The following is a 24,333-nucleotide window of genomic DNA, read 5'->3' as shown; positions in this document are numbered from 1 at the left end:
TAGGACAGATACACTGACAGCTGAGCTAGAGGAAAGAATCAATGCTTGAGATGAGATGTTATCGAGGGATCCTGAAAATCTCATTCTTAGGCCACGTCTCTAATGAAGAGATGCGTATTAGAATCCAAATTTCAATTCGAATATATGAAGATCTGCTCACAAGCGTAAAGAAACGCAAACTAAGTTTGTATGGTCACGTGTCACGCTAATCTAGTCTATCACAATCTTAAGGACACAAGAAGAGGAATGAGAAAAACACAGCAGACAGAAGAAGACCAGTGAATATTAAATCAAAGAGGGGATTGACATCGTATTGTTGTTCTGGTTAAATCGTTTAACAAGCAGAAATAAATTTCATGTGCGCGCTGTAATATGTATTATTGTATTCGTGCTTAACCATGCGGCATGTACCTCACGACGCAACCATTGTATTTCAGCTGTTTTGATGGGAAGTCGTATAACTTGGTGGGGTATCGTGTAAAGCGGATTCTGGGGTCAATGGTGACGTTGGCTGCAGTACGACAGTAATGCACTCACAGTGAGGACCAAACCTACTGGGCTAACCGGCTTATAGCAAAAAACAAAATACTCTAAAAGCTCCCTTTCATCAGGATTGAGGTCATGGGTCATGAGTGGTCGCTATTTGACTAATCACAGTGTAACAGGAATTTCCTCGTGTTCGTTGAATGGACGCCACAAGATACAAGTTCCATTATTGACAGTCAAATGCCGCTTTATGAGGGGAAATTAAAAACACATAAATCGTACTTGTGGGTGAAACCTCTAATATTCTTATTTTTTATCACCGTTGCAGATTCAGTCATACTTTGTTCATAGTCATTTGTCAATTGTGTACATTTGTCATCCATGGTAATAAATCCATATATCAATCATATTAGTTTTAAACATCCATACGATGGTCTCGTTTGATTGCTTGCTGACGTTACATGAACTGATTTGTCCAATTTAGGAAAGATATCAATTAGTTGTAATAGCTGTTGAACTCAGTGTGCATCATTTTGGTAAATCCATTTGTTGAATTTCATTCTAAAGACAATCATGTAAGATTCATTCATAATTCAATTACAGTATGGATTAACATTTCCTTAGCAAATTGCTTTTAAAGACTTAGCTAGGTGCAATCCTGAACCGGCTACAAGCTGTTACATTTAATACATCTGAACACTAGTGTAACTGAATTGCACATGCTAAATGTGAATGAGACACTATTTTTAAATTATGTACTAAAGATATATGCCTACAACACATATTATTTGAAGTGACTAAGACCTTAAAAATGTAATGAGAAAAGTCAACTAGCACGAAATACACGTGATCCTTACGGCGGTACAGTCAGTCTTTTTTAGAACTTGTGCAATGAAAAACAAATTGTTTCTTACATCTTACATTCGGATATTTCGGATAAAATATATATTCAAGAGTACACTGAAGACCAGTAGACTCGTAAATGAACTGACGACAGCTGGGACAACGGTGAGGTCTACAGTTGATTCTGCCAAAGAAGAAATAAATAATTTCAGTAAAATTGTATTTGAGCATTATACAGTCTCATGTAATCTTAGCTACATTAGCCTATAATTGGGGCATTATGTCATAATATATATAGATGATGACATTTGGTAACATTGGTAAATATAGATATATAATACAAACATATATTGAAAGCGTGTCTGTAAACCCGGAGCTTTTCAGGTATATATATGATCAAATACAATGCTGGCTTCTGTGGGTAGTGTGCCTTGAACATATCATTTCTTTATGTAAATACAACAACGGATAATATGGGGAATTTGTTGCCACATTATTGAATCCAAACGCTCAGTTCTGCATGTGCCAGTAGCAGCATAAGTGCATATTCATTTATCATGATTCGGACAGTGAAGAGTTGAGTGATAATACTGTTTCATGATAGTACATTAATTCAGTGTGAATATGGTGGTACACATATTTAATGTATGTCTCACGAGCGTAGTAATGTAAGACAATCAATATGGATTAGTCAGCAGTGGTGAAGCTTCCCTTTATGGGTTGTCAAAACCTACAATACAACTAGGCATTTCACTTATACTAAAGTTCTCCCTTTGAAATTAATTTACCTTATTGGAACGCGTTATGTATGAGTCATATATCAGACAGTAGAAACCTGGAGTTGTAATACGGAAAGCAATAAGAAGTCACTAACAAGTCACTAAGACGTGCTGACATTGAAAATGGCATATTTTATCATTTTTGGTTGAATAAGTAAATTATAATTCATTATTTTTTGCGAATGTATTAGCTTTTACATACGAAGTACAGAGTTAGCGTTAACCTTTAGGTCGCTAAATGTGCTTATTCTGAATTCCCCAGGGGTGTGCTTTGGCTATCTGGCATATCGTTTTTAATCGTGCTTTGCATTTCCCTTCCTATTCCGAAAGAGATAAATTGCTTATCATTGTTAAATTATGTGGTGACATTGAAAATGACATATTTTATCATTTTTGGTTGAATAAGTCTATTAGAATTCATTATTAGTTTGCGAATGTATTAGTTTTTACATACGAAGTACAGAGTTAGCGTTAACATTTAGGTCGCTAAATGTGCTTAATGTGAAGTTCCCAGGGGTGTGCTTTGACTATCTGGCATATATTTTTTAATCGTGCTTTGCATTTTCCTTCCTATTCCGAAAAAGATAAATTGCTTATCATTGTTAACTGATATAAATTCATAACTTCATAATTAGACGTGAAAACAATGTCGGGAGTGGTGAATTTATTTCTGCAAGAATTTATTTGTGTCATTATTATATTTGTATAAGCTAAGAAAATTAATGTTAGCGTAGAATATTAGAGCATAAGGATGGAACAACTTTATGCTGTTATAGGAGATACTTCTTCGTTGATAATTTCGACAATATTTAAATTTCAGTGTAAAAAAGAGGGGAGATTGAATTCTGATATATTTAGTTTGCTTTGTTTGTCCCAAGTAAGAATATTATTAATAATGGCAAATTGTTTATTTTTTATTAAGATAGAATTAATATTAGCATCTTATTTTCATTGTTCTTGTTTATTATTATTATTTTAAATCATACAGTTTAGTATAACAAAGGTTTTGGCATTATGTTTGGTCTATTCTGATACCTTATAAAGAACTTGAATTTATGTTGTACTACTTTCCCTCTTCTATACTTCGGTTTCAAGAAAATGAAATATTGATGACAATTATTACAATAATACTTATATACCTTCAGTAAAACGTTAGTACAATGGTATACCCAGAAACAGACACACACACGCACACACACATAGAAAAACCTTACCAAAAGATGACTAAAATGGATATAAATCATTCTAAGAGGTTTTGAAAACGAAGTCTTCACAAATCCAGTGTGCTATAAAGGCTTTAGCTGTATTCTGTAATGTACACATACACCATTTATGATTTTTAAAATTATGTTGTCAGGTTGAAACAAAAAGCTGCCTCGCTTGGCACTCAGTATTAAGAGGCTAGTGGTAGGACTGGGCTGCCTGGTGTCAGGATAATGAGACTGGGTGGGACATCATGATACATGTCTGCGGCATTATGCCCCAGTGAACGACATCACTATGAACTGCCACACTGCATAATTCGTAGTGATATAACTGAAAAATTGTTAAAGCTATGTTAAAAATTCACATCACACAAACATGCACACACACACACATACAAATGTGTAACTTTGGTCAGTCTATCAAATGAAAATAAGCAGACGAATTCAAACAATGAAATATTTAGATTACGAACTGTAATTAATTTCATTGATTGTTTGTTTGCTTGGTGTATTATGTCGTATAAACAAATGAACGATATAATACCTTTTATGGTATACAGTTCCTTGTTCAAGGACTGACCGAGGCAGTCAACGGAGTTGGATCCATGGTAGGATTTCAAAAAGTACCCAGCTTGTCGAGATTCCAGTACTCTATTGTATTCCTCCCTTATCACTAGTTTCAGTGAAGTATTGTAATATCATATGATCAAACATGTATTAGATCCTACATTTGACATGGATGCGTCTGTGCTTAAAGATAAATCCGTGCGCGATTATCAATATTATTCGTATGACTCACGTGTGACAAATGAACCATGATGTGTAGAACTACAAGCTCAAAAATACAATCAGACATTTTCTGCCAGCAGAGGCATGTGTTGAAGTTGAGGATAAACTTGTAAAAGCTGACTGAACAGCTTATGTTATTGCTGATCAAATCAGTTTAGGATGACTGCACTCTATTAGGAAGCCATTGATGACTCTGCCACTAGACAGTTAAATCCAGGGCTCTTTTGGCCGAACTGGATCACTTAAACACAGTTGGGGCAATTTTATTGCGTGGCGACAAATCGTCAACAATGACATTAACTAAGTATTCAAAAATGTACTCACGCACTCCACAGGTAAAAATTGCATCTTTTCTTTTATATCTTTTTTCAACTGCATCGCCCGTCATCAATGTGCATGTCGTCGCTCATATTTCGCCACCAGTATTTCCCGAGCTTCTTTGATATGGCATGCAAGTTGAGCTGATTCTCATGCATCTTCGATGGAATCGGCGACGTACAACTCAAAGCGTTTAGGTTTCGTTATAAAGTATACCTTTCAAAGATTAATAAAAGGACATAGAAGAACAAATATTTTTCCAGACACACTACCATCTTAAGATGTTACATATAACTTATGTTTCGGTCAACCGACGTGTACCTATCATTGTTTATTATAAGGGATGAATTTTCAAACTATAAATGAGCGCAGATTGTGCCAATAAAACATAGTAGTGGACTCAGACGTTGCATCTTATATGTCAACATTACTGTTCAAGGAAATATGTGTCTCTAGTGGCATAATTAAGATCAGTCGATACATACATCACAGATGACTTATAATTCACATATGCAACTTATCTAAACTCGCCCGTCTCCTCTTTGTTTATAGCAAAACAGCTCTCTTCCCTGATTTTCGAACCAGCAATGTCTGTCTCTGTCACAGCAACTTAAACATTTGCACGATGGCGACAGCTACACATAAATTAAAACTTATATAAAAAGCTATCTGAGCAAACGGAAAATGGATAATAAAATTTCTCACTATTAATTTTGAAGTAAAATAGTACCATATGAATTCATTTTTATAAGTTGTGTATTCCACTGGGTTATATCATCGAAACATCCGTCTCTGTTCATTGTTCATTGGTGTATCACTGAGGAATTATATAATAAATAAATAAATAAATAAATATATATATATATATATATATATATATATATATATATATATATATATATATATGAGTTAACATCTTTAACAGAATCGCCACGACGCATGATGCAATTTTGAAGGATTCCGACTTATTGTTCATCGTAGTTTGCTTCTCACCCTTTGTGCCTTGCATAATGCAGTTCTTCCACGCACACCATCCCGCACATTTGTTACGTGAAATAGTACTGAAACCTCGTCGTACACGATCGGCATGCATCCAAGAATATTCATTGACACGTTGCTGGCCACAGTTCGTGGTCTTTTCTATGTGAAGCCTTTGTATTGATTTTTTCAAATCATATTTATTAATACTATTATGTTTATATTATTATGTTTATAATTAATGCACTCAAAGGATGTTTGTATTGTTGACTGATAAAGGTACGGTTCATGCTGGATATTTGAAAGACAAATTGGGACATTCAACACTCATATTAGGGATGTCAGTATTCAAGGCCAACAGATACACAACGTTTCCATATAAACAAAAAAAATTGATCTGATCGGTGAATGAGAAGGATGAAAAGAACTAACACATTGCAAGATGTACATTGGAAAACGATATGGTCCGCTTGTTTGTTGTCTTACGGCGCTTTAACACGCAAAGGTTATATCAGATCAGTAGGAATAAGTTGCCTTGCCCAGCGGCACACCACTGCAGTATGGCAAGCCTGATACGATGATAGGATTCGAACCGGAATCCTCTCGTATCGCTAGTCCAGTACGCTAGACCTGGCCATTTTCTCTCCTGCGGCAGAAAAGAAATCAAATTGAACTAATTTTTCTGCGTTTAATGCAAGTGAAATGTATGAATCAAAATAATACATTCCATGCCATATCTGCATTATGGGGGATTTGGTCTCAGATCTTGTAAGCGTACTCTGTTACAATTCATTATACGTTACACAAGAAAACATTACATGTTTTTGTGTCTTCAGGAAGTAGCTCGTTAGAATGTGGCGGAAGTTAAGGGCAGACCGGTGCCTTTGAGGGGAGTGTGAACCTTAAAGAACATTGACATATGTAAATTTTACAAAAACTGAATAAGTTCTAATTTATTTTTGCCCTGCTTGAAGTGACTTGACGCGATGATTGAAATTCTTAAATGTACGAAAAACATACCTGCCTTGGCAAGTGGAATCTGCTGGTAATCAACGGCATATTGTGTCCAATAAATGTTTGCTAACCAGGTTAATTCGTTTGTAGCGCCATCTATGTCGTTAGAATATGTAAGGCAGTTTGATGCAGCACGCAATTTAAAAGTTCCATTGCTATATGTTGTGGTACATTCATTACTGTATATCCCGTAAGGGTCTTTATACGATATTTTAGCGCCCAATATCAGGTAAAATCACTAAACGGTTAGCACGTGTCTTTTATTAAAATCCTGATTATTCGCTTCAGAAAAAAATTACAGTGGTGTGCATGTACCGTGCATGCAAGATAGTTTGTTCACTCCATCACAAGGGACGATATATAATACGGTATAGGGAATCTCCTAAGATCTACCAGATATGTTTCGTACCTTTTTAGTTTGCAAAGTAGTTTCCCAGAGGTTTGTTGAGGAGTAAGCCCTAAGACCTTCTCGAAAAAAGGAGAATCTTATAGGTTATGCTAATGATGACATACGTGATCAATGTAGTTTAGAAAATAAGTATCATAAATGATATTCTCATGAACATTCATCAAATCAAAGTTATGAATTTTTAGGGCACTTGGAACCTCACTGACATACATTCAGCGCTGATACCAAGTGGACGAGTTAGGGAGTTTCCTATCAGATGTATTTTAGTGCCACCTCGCATGCATGATGCACGAAAAACTGTTGTATTGATAATTTTCATTCGGTCTCATAGATTTTTGACTGGTTAGTAGGCTAAGTTCACTCCATTAAAGTTTAAATAAGAACAATGATTTGATATTGTTTACATTTTGGTCTCACGATTAAAATTTTTGAAGATATTACTACTTCTGGTATATCATGAAAATCGTACAAACCGTGTAATTGTAATACAATAGGTTCAGAAAAGCTTTCCAGGGCAACTGCTGGAGTTGATATTCGAAAGTCAAACGAAACTGAAATTCTCGATGATCAAGACTATCACATTAATTGTCATTAAAACGACCACTGCATGTAGCAACTTAAAAAAAGAAGATATATTTGAGACTATATATGTGGGTCAATTGTTATTTACAACTAACTACCAGCAGTGTTTCTACAGCATTCTAAGTACGTTGGTACATTAATGATCTGTGTTGACAGAAAAAAGTCACTCAGAAATGTTTTTCTTTACAATTACGAGTGTCGTTTATTACGTTGTTCATCAAAATGAACAGAATCACGGAATCGATCTTACGTTTATTTCTAACATAGTGAAATAGTTAGTCATCTCGAGATTCCAATGACGACTTTTAGAACAAGAATGTACGTTGTTACCTTTCTATGTTTACAGCGAAGATCGACATGTTCTGCGATGGATACCTACCACTAAGATGGTTTCCTTAATACAGTGAAAATATGCTTAAGATTTAAAAGCGTCTCAAACTATCCCAAGTGTCAGACTAACGCACGCATACATTCAAGGGATTTCATGGTTTATATTTCCCTCAGAAAGAAAGGCTTTTAATAGTGAAAGCATTAGAGCATATACATAGACATCAGCAATAGCTGCTACTTATACTACCACTACTACTGTTACTAACAATTTTGCTACTAACTGCAATAGCATCTTAGATCTTTCGAAGTAAAGACATCTCGTGATAGTTCTCGACACTGGTTCCATGGATAATACACCATTAATGATAACGATTTTATAAATTGGTATATTTTGTAGAACTGTTACTTTCCACTGTGGTTTATAAAAACTGATCCATCATCTAAGATGGCGGATAATAATATTATAATTTTTCTTGCAATACATCTTCAAGAAAAGTGCAGTTATTTAAATCTATGCTGCATTGTCATTATTATAGTATTGATGAATATTTTTTCTCCCACCCAGCTTCCTCCTCCCCCTCCCCCTCATCCTTCTTCTTCTGCTTCTTCTACGTAATAGTAGTAATAGTAATATTGGTAATAGTGGTAACATTAGTAGTTTTGAGAGAAAACTATTGAAGCGGTGCGTCGCTTTATATATATATATATATATATATATATATATATATATATATATATATATAAATTCTCACAGCAAAATCCACTTTTGTTTTTGAAGACTGTACTTCATTGTCAAATATGAGTTCATTAAGTAGCGTGATATAGGTATTGCGTTTTAATCACTCTAGTGAAACGTGACTGAGTCAGGTTTCTAGGGAAACCTACCAGACATACACACTACGGACTTCGTCCTTGAATTATTTCCTTCATGCACAAACTCCAGTTGTATAATCCCATCGCGACTGTTCAAGAAGCCCTTGTATCTAGTTGATCCTATAAACGTCCCAGCTAGAAAATTGAAAAGGAGGCTCACCCAAAATTCCTATAAGATTTTCATATGATATACATTAATGTGTAACATGTCCATATAACGAGGTTGTTTAATAGTTTATAGTCAATCAGAGATCATTATCCAAAAATAATTTTATACATTTGTATAAGTATCTGACATCTAATTTCAAAACGTTGAAAATCTTCCCCATTTTTCAATCTCAACAATTGTAATATTTCATTACTGCCATCCCTCCCCATTACAGGGGACAATGCATTTTTCCTAATATACCTGATTTAAACTCAGTTTACTTCAGCACACTACGTGAAACAGAAAATACTATTCCAGTCGTTCTTATCATGTGAAGAATATGTCCTCCCTAATTTCTCAAATGTCATACTATACCGTAATTACACGTTATTGTTTTCTATATGATAATGTAATATGAACATTAGTCTCATGTAATCGGTCAAAATTTATACCCACATTCTGAATAATTCCGAATGATGAAATTTCGTACAACGGTAGTTCACCACGATCAGAAACGTTTGGAAATATGAAATTTGGTGTGTCTCCTATAAGTGTTGTAGGTCTTCTTCCAGTTTCTAAACAATATTTGATTCTCTGTACTCTCCTCCAAATACTTATTTTTTTCCCTAAACCTCTAAATTCTTAACGATTTTCAACTTATCCAAACCATTTGTAATATTTTGTCCTCTGCCAAACTATGCCATTATAGCAGGCGATACGTTGGCCATAAATCACATGATTGAAACTCAATGTTACCTCATTACACTACGTGAAATACTAAATATTGCTTAAGTCGTTCTTCTCATCATGTGGCGAATATGTTCTTCCTAATTTCTCAGATGTGATATCATATCGTAATTACAGGTTGTTGTTTATATATGTTAATGTAATATGACCATTCGTGTCATATAATCAGAGAAACTTTATACCCAAATTATGTGGAATTCCGAATGACGAAATCTCGTACAACGCTAGTCCTCCACGGTCCGGAAATGTTTGGGAATATGAACATAGTTCCGTCTCCAATAAATGTTGTAGGTCTCTTGCCAGTCTCTGCACAATCCTTGATTGAATACACCCATAGCTTTCTCTCTTGACTCTCCTCAAGATAAAGATTTTGACCTACAATTTAGAAATTTGAGTGGAAGATATATTACGAGCTATATAAATTAAAGCTGTGTAAATTGCTGTTACTACATTAATTTGATAGATAAAATTTAGTGTCTTAAAAATGTCCACGAATTGTGATTTAATTAGAATCAGTATTTGTTCGTGATGCGTGTGTTTGATATGAAATTAAGTATTGTACTGTAAAATTTAATTGCAGTATTTTCAAATCAATACTCTTCATTCACACAATAATGTATTTTCTAATATTTTTAATAGTTTCATAAATAGTGTGATTGATTTTCACACCATAAAGATAAAAGATATACTCTATGTAAAGTTTTATTGGAACAATATAAAATAGTTTGCGCTCCAGGGCGCATTACATTTTCAAAGTTCAACGGCAGATTTTGACAAAATGAACACATTTGTGTAATCTTTATTCCAACACAACTGATGAGAAACAGAACAAGTATGTGTAGATGATCTTAACAATATTAATCCGAATAAGACACTTGCACACATTGTTCAATTATACTGCATGAATACAACTGACGATACACAATGACGCGCGAAACATCAGATGAAAGAGGCAACATCATGACAAAAATATGTCTCCTCTTTTATCATCGCAGATTAACTCGTATGTAACTTCATTATGCGGAAGGCTTACCAGTTTGAGCTTCGCATAGATGTTTATAGCTTTGTATGCAATTCACTGCTGATATTTTATATTCTTTGTATATATATATATATATATATATATATATATATATATATATATATATATATATATATATATATATATATATATATAGCATCTCTATTATTAGTATTAGTATTGTCATTATTATTATTATATCACATGTATATATATTATTATTAGCGGTAACAATATGCTATCAATATACATGTATTTAGTTCATATATTTAGCAGAAAGGAAAATAACAATTTAAATAAACCTCAAGTCAAGAAACGTACTACTGTGTATCTGTGTACATGCACTCGTTTATACATATCTCTCCCTAACTCTCTCTCTCTCTCTTTCACTCACGCATACACATGCACACACACTCAAACAGACACAAACAATTGTATTTAATAATCATTAAAAATAGCTCATAGTGGTTAGATCCCCGCTTCGGATGTCGCGTGTTCGACAACCGACCGACTCAAGCAAGGACTTATAAAAATGGTACCAGCATCTGGCTGGCCTGGCGCAAGGCATATGCAGGTTAATGTTATGTTACTTATTTAGGCTCTAACGAAACTTAACAAGAAAAAGATTAAAACAACAACCTTTCTAAAATTTCACAAATATTTTATTTCCTTTGAAAACCAAGGTAAAAATTATGAATAGAATTTACGGTTCTACGAATCAAATCCGAAAATGATCCAATAGTAATCCAAGAATTAAAAAAAGATGCCATAGTAATTAAAAGTCCTATTTACACTGAATTTAAAGCCCGGTGAAATCCAAAAATGGTGATGACGTATGCTGTGATCAGCGTCGTACTGATGTCTCAACAGTTCTTTCTTTAATAACATAAGAAACTATTCCAGTGTGTAATTATGTGTAAATTTCGATAACTGCCCTTATTCAGAAATGTATTTAGTTCAGAAGTATTTCAAGGGAAGTATAATATCTTGAAATCCAAATACTTTGAAGAGAAGTAAAATAAATAGCCCCAAAGTGGTCACAACATAAAACAATTTAACTTCTCAAGTGTTATGGCAGTAATGATTATTTTTTTTCTCTAAACATCAATAATAAATCTAGCTACAAAGCAAAACAGATTCCCGGATGTGGGTCAATTGTCTGGAAAAAAACAGAGTTTGAAACAATTGCTTAATGTTATTTGTCAGGTATTCCAAGTTTGGCCTCGATCCGTTTTATGAACCTTACTCTGAGAAAGAATAATAAAAATAGAGAAAAAGCTGTTTACTACAAACTATCACTGGTTCTGAATCAAAGTTTGGAACTATATCAGCATTAAATTCAATGTTTCAATAATTAGTTGTTTATAACTGAATTAAATTTATGGACAATGTCAAACACAGTAAATACAATTACATAACAATGACATATGTCATTATTTTTAGAATCCATCTAAATCGTGATGCACATATTACAATACATCTTATGACAGGAATAGTTCATTCAATACCTGTAAACCGATATCCCCTGTAATCTACAATGGGAATAATATAGTCCTGGTCGGTTTGCTGTTCTTCCAATGCTGTACTGGGCAGATACATTGGATACTATTACTCTTAGAGGAACACAAGCTGAAACTTTAAATATTAGTTGTATTTATTCGGTTGATTTTCGGTCTCGGAAACAAACTGAATCGGCGCAATAGGCAATTTCCAACTTGTTATTGATATAATGTGGTATAACATTTGCATGCGGCATTTGTTTTTGATGGATTAATAATGTTTGTTTATATCATATAATTTTTACAGATCGGTAACCTTATGGTTTGTGTATTACCCAAATTAAATTTTGTAATGAACGTGGGTTCCACTACTTCAGGTAAGATAAAAAAATATATGCTGTTACACACCGTATTATTGGGAGGTTACGCATATTACTGAAAACGAAACTTTGTGATACGCTTTCGAAGCATCACTTTAAACTGATGGTCTCTCTTACTATACAATAGCCTCCAGGATCAGAATTATCCAAGGACGAGATGATTCGTGTCTATTTATATGCATTTTGGTGCCCTTAGACTGCTTACAACTTTCGTTTCAAGATAGGCTGGACTTAGCTAACACAGGAAAGTATATTGTTCCATCCATTTTTAATCACTACAAAATGCCTAAAAAATGTAAATCTTCGATGAACTCTTAAAACTAAATTCACGAATTTTTCGAAAAAAAATAATTTCACACTTTAGTACTCTGTTAGTAGGTGCGTGTGCTACATTAGGTGCCCCCGCCACCTGCTAACATAGTAAAAGCATCATCAAACACCGAGCATATTTATATAGGTTCAGTTCGTTGATTAAACCTCATAGTAATTCTTCATTTGTACAAAGAGAAAGTTTCCTAACAAGATATAAATCTTGTCCTTCCGCGTTTTATGAGATAAGGGTGTTGCAATCAATACTGCATGAAAAAAATAAGTCAAAGTGTAATCCATAAGAATGCAAACATCAACTCAGGAAGAATACGAGTCGATAGTTGGTATAAACAAATCTTACATATTATCGAATTTTTATTTGAACTCCTGACCAGTATAGACAACTCCATGCAGAAGTATGACACCTTGACTATGGTAAATATTATACCATCCCGCTTTGTTGTACCACCTTACATATATTATAAACAAAAGGCATCAATGACATAACTAATGCACACAACTTTGTTATTTCATGAATTGATATATATCATGTAAACTGATTATCTCTAAGGTTTTCCGAACGATGTCAATATACATATGTGAACTAAACATGTTTAAACTGGCAGTGTCCATCATCATATGCAAAACCAACCGAATTCTTGATTTAGATTTGGAGAGATGACATTATTACATAAACTGAATAATTAAATTAAACGAAAAAAGATAAACATATTCTAGCTGCTATTCAAAAGTTTGTTCCTTGATTAAAATGACACGTACTCATTACTTGACGTGATGGTCATTTTTATTAAATGGTTCCTTCTAGTTAAAAAGTTCACCTTACCTATGAATATAAAATGTTCATATGACTGGAGGTAGGCAACCCAAGCTTTTCCTTTCAAAGGGATTACGTCTTAGCTGTCATTCTTGTTAAATCTACAGCGGGGACGGCAAAGGTCAAATTGCCTCTGTTTCTATTAAAACGGTGTAAGACTGTGTTCCACATTAACAGGTCTGGAGACTCCATTACTTCAAATACTGAGTGAACTTCATCTGGAACGGACAGATACACAGTTAACTAGATGCAAAAATAACCCACTACTATATATATATATATATATATATATATATATATATATATATATATATATATATATGTTATGGGATAGGTGGCGCATTAATCTGTCCAAGCGACTTACGCTCATATGGTTAACATAGATCCCACTTTAAAAAAAAGTATTTTTAAAAAAAATGATTTGTAGTATCAGTATTGATGTAACAAATAAACACAGATTGAGTTTAATGCTATCCATTAATTATCTATTGATTTGTTCCTTGAAATGATGCTACATTTAGTCTAACTGTTTTACAAGTTATGGAGAAAGGCATTAAAATTGGACTACGTTCTACTCATATATGAATAATCCTTGGTGTAATGTTCAATGTCACAATTAGCCTTCTCTCAACCTTTCCCTCCTCTCAATACATTTCTTTCTGTTGCATATTTTTCTTTTTTACATTACAGAAATGTATTGGCAGGAAATGTGTCATTGTTGGAGGGGACAGCTATAATGAATGCAATTTACTTGAACACAATTTTGTCCTCACGCAAAACGGCAATTATCTTGTATCTAACAGGATATTTGTGTTGAGGTTAACATAAATGCAAATAGGGTCTTGCGTGGCCGAATTGTCTCTAGTGCTCACCCTTACCGATCACTGCGATCTCAGCTCTGTCTGCGTTGGTTCGTGGCTCGGAATAGGCCTATATGAGGGTGCGAGAAAGTGTACAGTTTCCCACCCGTAGGGTCGACGGTTCTTCCTATAATTTCCCCTTGTTCTTTGTCCAACAGTTATATTGGCCGCCATGTGTAGTCAGGCTTGTACTGAAACATGTCATTTAGCCTACAACAGCAGTCTCGTCAACAACAATAACTTCAACGACATAATGACAAATACTTGATTGCCGAGGGCCACATATACAAAGAAGCATATTAAAAACAATTACGGCGTATGCGGCTCCTTTCAAAACTAAAGATATCTTAAATAAACGCGCACGTTCGTTTTGCACTTATTTATCGGAAAAAGTTCAGAAAATATCTGGAGCATATGTGGCATAATCCTGTTGCAATGTATATATGTCAGGAAGTACAATTTCATATGATTTTATGTGTCAAGTTGTAATTGTACACTTATATTTTCTGAGTTTCCAGTATCTTCTGCATAATTTAAAACACTACAAAGGGTGAACAAACCGTGCTTTATTTAAAATAGTACATATTGGTATATGAAATTAAATTTGACAGCAGTGATTGAGCTGTTATAACTAACTATATTATCTTTAGAAATATTTACATACTATTTAGGCTTTTGCATCTGAAATGAATTAATACCCTGATGAAGAAATTGCTCGATTGTGAGGTTGAATATGTCAAATGTACGATACATTTCCTTTGCGGTTTGTGGTTTGCGCATGCAGACGCTTGTTTTAATATAATATTCGCATTGTATTGCCTCGAAAACATCAATGGTTCTAATCATAATTCGTTCATCTGATAGAGGCTCTCTTTCTCACACACACACACACAAACACAAACGAACAAATACACCAATAGTTGTAGACTTCGTGCTTTCTACAAATCACATGTTTCCAAACGCATCTTGGTGGAACAATAAGACCCTTCTTTAATCCAGGCATTTTACCATGAACTAAGGGCGATCTTACCCCAAAACATCAAAATTCTTATGACTAAAGAATGATGAATTTGCGGTACATAGAACAGGAACCAGCCTTTAAGATATATGTCCTGTTATCAATATATAGTTTCTAAAGTGTAAGTCATATTTTAGAGGGTGCTCTTTCCACTAGGAACTATAAGATGTTATAATGACTGTTGGGCAAATTTTTTTACAACTGCATATTTAACTCAGAATCAATCTCCAAGGAAGAGGAAAGCAGTATTGTTATCTTCGCACAAATGAATATATATGTATCCATTACATGTATCTGCTTAATTAGATTTATGAATTTTTATACTTATCAATTTGCGTTATGTTTAGGCTGTCTTTCCTTCTTTCATTTTCTCCAAGAACCACCCCAGCTCTACTCTCTCTCTCTCTCTCTCTCTCTCTCTCTTTATTTATTTTATCTATATACTAATGTAGGCAAGGAAAATCATCGTTCATAGATCCGGCAGAAAAATGCATGATGCATGAAATTATGCGGTGGTCAACTATGTCTATCAATGTTAGAGAATTTTCTTTTTCACCTTTACAGAGAACAGAATCCGGGTCCTTGTGTTACGGCACCCATTGCCTTGCTTGCACTCTCCAGTCTGCTTATCTTTTAACCATGTGCACGTGCGTAGGAGACATTCCTACACAGCAATTATCTCTTCTCAAGATACTTACTTACTCCAACTTACTCTAACTTCTATCACATAATACTCTCTCTCTCTCTCTCTCTCTCTCTCTCTCTCTCTCTCTCTCTCTCTCTCTCTCTCTATATATATATATATATATATATATATATATATATATATATATATATGGAGGTGAGGGTATGTGTGTCACATGCTTTTAAAATAACCGAGCTTTTTGTATTTTGAAATACTAATACTGTAAGTGCATCCAAATGCATCCGCCCATGGTGTGTACTTGAAACGTCCACACTTTTAAGTGCAAAAGCCGTATATGAAAATAATATGAATGATACTGAATCTTGAAGGATATTGTTCCTCAACATTGTTGTGTTTCATTAACAGCAGATAATATTGACGTTTCTTCACACAGTGAGCCATGTAATGATCTTCCAAAGACAGATATACCCTGTCATTTTCCACGTGTACGAATTAATCTTGTGTAGATCAGCAACACCGTGACTCAAGCGACATCGGTCGAATGTAGGCACACAATATTTGATGAAGTCACATATGTAAACATAAGTGGCTAAGCAGCAGAGAGAGCGAACAAACTCTAATTGACTCACTCACTATTTCAATAAAAAAGCCTTCCTGGGAATCGGAAACAATTAGTAGCAAAACGGGATTACGGTGACTGATTGGCGAGTAGGAGACTTCATCCTCTCTGCTGTTATTAATTAAAAATTGTTATATCAAATAATGGTACATCCGGAATCGTATACTGCCCATTTAGCTCTAGAGCGACTAGAAACAATTAAACAATTTCTCACTGTCAGAGATTATTTCAGAAAAAAAAAAAAAACTACAAGAACGGCAAGAAGCACAAGTTGAATTCTCTACAGGTACAGCACAATTATTTAAGCCTATTACAATGGTTACTAAAAAAGTCGTAGTGACAACTGAAGGTCTACTTGCGCCAGTAACACAGACATCTGAGCAAACTGAAACAAATAGCAGCGATAACTAAGAAAACAAAACAGATTTTACGAGAATTTCCAACTGAAATAGCTGCAGCTCTACCTCCACCTGTCGATTAAGAAATACTTGAAGGCATTGGAAAAATTCGTACTGAAGTCCGCCGACGTGAAAAAAGAACGTGCGCCTAAACTTAAACCAATAAAAGAAAACATTGAATTGATCAAAAAAATTAATGAAAGTGTTAATAAACTATTTAAAGCAATTGAAGAAAAATATTTACCTGCTATGACATTGAAAAGTATAGATCAAAAAATAAAAAAATAAAAATAAAACTAAGGTTTGCTACCGTTAACAATGATACATTCATCAGGTGGATATATCGTGCAGATTTAAAAAAAAAAAAACATTATGAAAGAAATACAAAGACTGTATAATGAAGAAGTAAAACAATACAAATCACTACCTCAGCAGCCACCACCTCCCTATTCGCCACCGCCACAAACTTCTGTGCGAGAGCCTTCCTATCAACTTCCTCCACCACAGCAACAGATAGAATAACAACAATCTTCTTCACCGCAGACAAGGTTGATGTCAGAATTTAAAAAAGTAAAAGTAGAAACATCACACTTAAAACTATTTAAGAAAAGCGTTGAAACAACAAGTGAGGAAGAAGGAGCAACCGAGAGGAGTTTTACTAGAAGTGGTCTTGGTGCTAGTCTTAACAATATCCTCGATGACGAAGGACGACTAGAAGTTATCATAGGAGGAAAACGTGCTGGTAATAATTATCCGAAATAATTAATGAAGCAGCTGATATTTGTTAGTGATTATTTACAGGTAGTATCCTGGATATTAGTGTTTACCGAGAACTTATTGATGAACTCGTTGATGATTACAGTGACTAGTTGTCACAATGATTAGATAAATGTCAGGTAAAATAAAATAATCTTACACAATAGTCATCGTTGACCTGTAATGATTATAGCAATGAACTCACGATTACCAATCTACATAGCGATTTACGGAGATGGGCTTGGTTATTTTGTTCAGGGATTATTCAGAAGGTTAGGTCCAAAATTAGCACCTGTTGCAAAACAATTATCCATGAAGGCTATTGATGTTGTTCGCGAAAAAGCTCCTGGTGCAATCGTCAACGTTGCTGGTTAAGCATTATCGGCAATCAAAGAAAGACTAGCACGATTAATACGCGGACAGCAGGCGGTCATGTCACAATCAGTGAAATTACCAAGCAATGAAGTTATGCCGCAAATGCTAGTAGAATAATAAATCAAGCTGCAAATCAGAACCTGACATCGCTAGCAGATGATGGACGCGGTTGTTACCCAAATTAGTTTCTCTCCTTAACGCTCTCGATTCGAATTCAAACTACCACCAATAAAATAAGGGTTCAGTCACTTATACTATACATTCAAATGTTATAATTTACTGAAGTTAAAAAGGAATGTCACCAAAAGAAAAAATTACTTGTTTCAGTTGAAGGTTTCTTAATTAATATCATTGTATATACAAAATATTATAGAACTTGAATAGCAATGTCATACAACAATAGTAGGTATGTTTAGAAGAAACAGTCTGGGAGTTTCATAATTTTGAAGCGACCCCAAACTTTATTCAGGAGTCGATGATATATTTCGATGTAAGCTTATCGTCCTTCATGCAATCAAAAGTAAAATGAATCACACGCTCTCCGAACAAGTGTTTTATATCTGACCAAAGCTTCACCTTTCGAAAATGGTTTCATAGCTAAGGATTCACACAGCTTTAGCATTTGTACCCTATATTTGTCATTTATTGATGGGGTCAGCTTAACCTTGATTCATATATTGCATCACATTGTAAGACAGGATTGATTCATACAATACCTGTAAACCGATATATCCCTGTAATCCACAAAAGGAATAGCACATCCCTGGTCCGTTTTCGCTTTTTCCTATGATGAACTGGGCAGATATGTAGGATTCTATTACACTTAGAGGAACACTAACTATAAAAATACAAAATAGGGGTATTATACCATTTGCACGACCTTCGATTTTCCGCGCAAAACAATCTAAATCGGCAATGTCCAGCTTGCAACTTTGCATGAATCATTCATTGTTAAACACGCTAGATATTTTGTGGGATAAACATGAGCTTATTAGTATTACATGCATTTTATACACACGCAAACTATTGGTTTGAGTATGTATAAACGTTTACATGTTTCATGCAAGCGGGTTCCAGAACTTCGGGTAAGATAACAAAATAAGTGGTTTCACACCCAATTATGCGGAGGTTAAGCATTTGGCTGAAAACAAAACTTTGTGATATGCTTTGGAAGCGTCACTTTAAACTGATAGTCTCTCATTGATCCGCTAGCCTCCCTTACCGTGAAAACGACTCATGCATGGATGGTCACTGTCATAACGTGAATATAATTTAATTTTTGATGGTCGTTTTGTAAAACTATATGGGATCAGAACTATCCAACGACGCGAGGAGTCTCATGTGTCGCTATGCATTTTGTTTGCATTATAATGCTTAATAAATTTGTTTTAAGATATCCTAGACTTACCTAAATTGTTCCATTCATTTACAATGCCTATACATCGCCGAAACATATTGAAAAATATCGAAGAACTCTTGAAAATAAATTGACGAACTATTCCAGAATATTAATGCAAGACTATATTATTATACATTTTGGTGCGTCTACTACATTAAGTGCCACCTCCACTAGATAACATGCCTAAGGCATTATCAAGCACAGTATATATTTATAAATGTTATATTAACTGACTAACCCTCGTACTAACATTTTGTTTCTTACGAAGAGGATGAGGAATAGTATGACTGTAATGGGTTCTCAAAAAGGTAAATATCTTGTCTATACGCATTTATGTTATAATTATATTGAAATCAATATTGCATACAACATAGCATTCATAGAGTAATCCATAGGAATACAATTACACACTGCGAAAGCATTGGAGTCAATAGCTGGCTTAGTCATATCTTACATAAATGAGAAAGATTGTTCCAGCTAATAACCATCGTAGACGACTCCATGCGGACGTAAGACACCTCGAATCTTATCCCATCCCGTTTGTGTTACCGTCATAACAATTTTTTAACACAGAAGGCATCAAAGAAATAAGCATTCATACAACTTAGTAATTTGATGAATTGATTTATACATTCTAACCAGATTCTCGCCAGTGGAACCCAAACGCTGTACTGAGCTAAAACTATCACACAATAAACTCGTTTATCATATGATGCAATTTCGTATGATTCCTTTAGATTTTGAGATTCGGCATTATTACAAATACTAACCATTTACATTAAACGAAAATAATAAACATCGTGTGCGTTCTGTTAAGAAGGTTTGCTCCTCGACTAAAATGAAGAGCATACGTGGTGAATCAAGAGCAATGCGACTTGACATGATGTTAAGTATGTATTATATATTACCTTCTAATTTGATAGCATCTTACCTATGAAAAGGAAATGTTCATATGACTGAAAGTAGCCAACCCAAGCTTCTTCTTTTAAAGCGATTTTGTCTATAACGCTCATGCTTGTTAAATTTACAGCTGGCTTGGCAACAGTCAAATTTATTCTGCTCTTTTTACAATGGTGTAAGGCTGTGTTCCAGGAGAATCGGTTTGGGGACTCAACTACTTCAAATGCTAAGTGAACTGCATCTGTAATGGGAATGGATAGACAGATAGTTAGGTGCAACAATATCCCAGTTCTTTATAGCGTTCCTCCTCTCAACTCAGCATGCGTAGGTTGGAGAATCGGGAAATGCCTAAAAGTTCGCGTGAGGAAGATTGCCAGTAGCTTGACGTGGAGTCAATGGCTCTTCCTGTTATTTTTCCAGGTTCCTAATCCAACACGTATATCGGCCGCCATGTATAGTCAGTCACGTGCTGAAAAATGACATTAATCCCACAACAACATGTTCAACAACAAGAACATAAAGGCAACTATATCATTTTACAGGATCACTTATACACTGATGCATATGAAAAAACAATTATTGGGCTTACGTATTGTAAATAAAGATATATTGAATTAAACCACGTTTACTTTCCATCCCTTTCTCGGAACAAGCTGAGAAAATATCTGGGAAAATGTGTTTACTTCTATGGCAAAATCATGTTTCGATACATAGTTGCCATGTAATACAAGTTCATTTAACTATATGGGTAAAGATGTAATTGTACAGTTGCATATTCTGAGATTCCAGTATCTTCCCCAAACTGTACAACAATATTAAGAGTGAACAACCCGTGATTTATGTAAAACAGTACATTGAGGTATAGAAAAATAAAAGGAATTTAGACGGGTGATCACTGCTCGCTTTGAAAACTTGTAGTGAGTGATTTGATGTGTAATTGTATGGTTCAAAATACACGTTACATAATACATTCATTCAATAGTTTCAACAAGGATCCATAACATGCAAAAATTGTATTGTTTAGCAATATTCGTATTGATAATTATCTAGTTGGTATGATCCAAAATTAATGGAAACAGCTTTGCTGTGCAAATCATTACATTAACTCCATTTATATATTCCATGATACAATAAAGAGTGTTTCATATAAATCATTCTTCTCATTCAGTTTTTTTTTTTTTTTTTTTTTTTTTTTTTTCTGGCAAGATTTAAAATATCACTTGGTCAGTAATCTTGGTGTAATGTCTGACATCAACCCACCATCCCCTACCTCAAGTAGAACAATGTGGAAGCTACTTTTAAAACGAAACAGCCTTTAACACATATGTCCTTGTTCCAATATGTTGTTGTCAAAGTTTATGTCATATGTTGTATAAGGGTGTATGGGATGGATAGACTTCTACCTAGATATAATGACTAATAAGTGATCATTAAGGAAGGATAGTCTTCTACCTAGCTATAATGGCTAATAAGTGATATTTAAGGAAGGATAGTCTTCTACCTAGCTATAATGGATAATAAGTCATATATAAGGAAGGATAGTATTCTCCCAAGAAACGATATGCTGATGTAACAAACGCCACATTTTTGGAAGTGGACGTTTTACTTGTATCATCTCTAAAAGGAAGAGGAAACGCAGTCTGTCGTCAGGTCTGTGATAATGTTCGTACCAGTAAATATATACGTTACGTGCCAATTGTATGTATCTGCTTAAGAGGCTTTACAATTTTTTTGTACGTAATAATCAACGTTCACTTCAATAAACATTAGGATTTCTTCCCTCTTTATTTTCCTCCAAAACCGCACCCCTTCTCTCTCTCTCTCTCTCTCTCTCTCTCTCTATGTCTCTCTCTCCCTCCCTCTCTCTCTCTATCTCTCTCTATCTCTCTCTCCCCCTCTCTCTCTCTCTCCCCCTATTTGTTTTATATACTTACTAATGTACACCACACTGAAAAATAGTATTCTTGGATCCAACAGAAGAATGCATGACAATGTAAAATTAAATTGTAATGAGAAAAATTATGTTCCTCAAGGTTCAACAATTTATATGGTACCTCTGCTAAGATTTGGGTCCTTGTGTTACGGCACCCATATCACTGCTAGCACTCTCCAATCCACGTTTCTAATAAACCAAAAACCCGTGCGTAGCCGACATGCCTACACAATCAGCAATTCTTCTCAAAATATGTCTCACTCTAACGTCCTCTTGCTTCGACCATATGATACTATTCTTTAAAACAAAATGCCTTTAAAGTGTTGGTATCAAACAAGCCCCACCACTTCTCTCTCTCTCTCTCTCTTTCTCTCTCTCTTTCTCTCTTATTATTTGTTTTATATACTTATTAATGTACACCACACTGAAAAAATAGCATTCTTGGATACAACAGAAGAATGCATGACAAGGTAAAATTAGATTGTAAAGAGAAGAAGTATGTTCCTCATGGTCAATGATTTATATGGTACATCTGCTAAGATCTTGGTCATTGTGTTACGGCTCCTATATCACTGCTAGCAGTCTCCAATCCACTTATCTACTAAACCAAACACCCGTACGTAGCCGACATGCATAAACAGTCATTAACTCTTCTCAGAATATGTCTTCACTCAAACGTCTTCTTATTTCGACCATAAGATATTATTCTTGAAACAAATTGCCTTTAAAGTGTTGGAATCAAAACAATTTGATATACTAATAATGTTGGTGCATCAAAATGTGATCCACCCATAGCGCATTCAAAATCCAATGCCGCCTTTACGTACAAAAGGTAGCATATAACAAATATTCTAAATAATACTGAAGTTTGACAGTTATCAGTCCTACACATAGACGTGTTCCATGAAAACCAGACAATATCAGTGTCTCATCACATTGTGATGCAGGAACTGTTTCATCGAACAGAGATTCTCAGCCATGTTCCATATTTACACGAATCAAACCAATTTGTTGAATCTTCTTCAGCCAATTTTCACCCTTCTGTGTATGTTCTAGAGCTGACTGCGTATTTTAATCTGAGTCTGAATTTTATCTAGTGCATGTTTTTCCCTCATATCTGCTTAAGTAAAACTGGCCTGCGTGTCGTATTTCCATTTCGAATCAATATGTGCAAATGTTGTCATTCACTAACTTCAATGTTTACAATAATTAAATTGCAGTTTACCTGTTATTTAGTATTATGCGTTATTTTGTGTATACACAATACATATGTCGCCCGTCTGTCATTAAAATAGAAAAATACTTATTCTAGCTAATTCTGACATTCTGTCAGAGTTTGTCATGGCTGAAAGATGTTGCGTTCTCAACCGCGTACATTTCCCTCTCTATTCCTAACGCAGTAATTAATGGATCATTGGTTACTGACGTGTAATCACAAATAAATATAAGAATATCGGGTGATAGGTGTGGATAGGATAGATCTTTTCCAATTGTTTATTTGTGTACTTTATTGTTTTCCAGAAATTAAAATGTAATATAAACCTTCAATTGAATCGGTGTTGATAGAAAAGTTTCCACGAATGGTCAAAAGTTTGACTCCGTCAGGCGGATGTCATCCCGAGGATTCACGGTTTCTATTCCACATTGAAACGAAATGAAGAATTCGTTTTCTTGTTTTTTCCGAATAAAATAATGAGGGTTAAAGTGGCGTATTGTAATATTCAGCGTAATATTTAGATAACGTTTAAACACATTCTAACTTTCTAAGTACATTGTTTGTGTCAGATATTGTATTGGCAATATAGAGCATTTGAACTGTGGACTGCATTAATGTAAAAAGGTGAAGTCAACTCTTATACATCCGATACAATGAGACAAATATAC

Source organism: Sinohyriopsis cumingii, chromosome 9 (assembly GCF_028554795.1).
Source record: "Sinohyriopsis cumingii isolate HCF-2022 chromosome 9, ASM2855479v2, whole genome shotgun sequence".
Taxonomy (NCBI): domain Eukaryota; kingdom Metazoa; phylum Mollusca; class Bivalvia; order Unionida; family Unionidae; genus Sinohyriopsis; species Sinohyriopsis cumingii.
Note: the sequence above shows the minus strand (reverse complement) of the source record.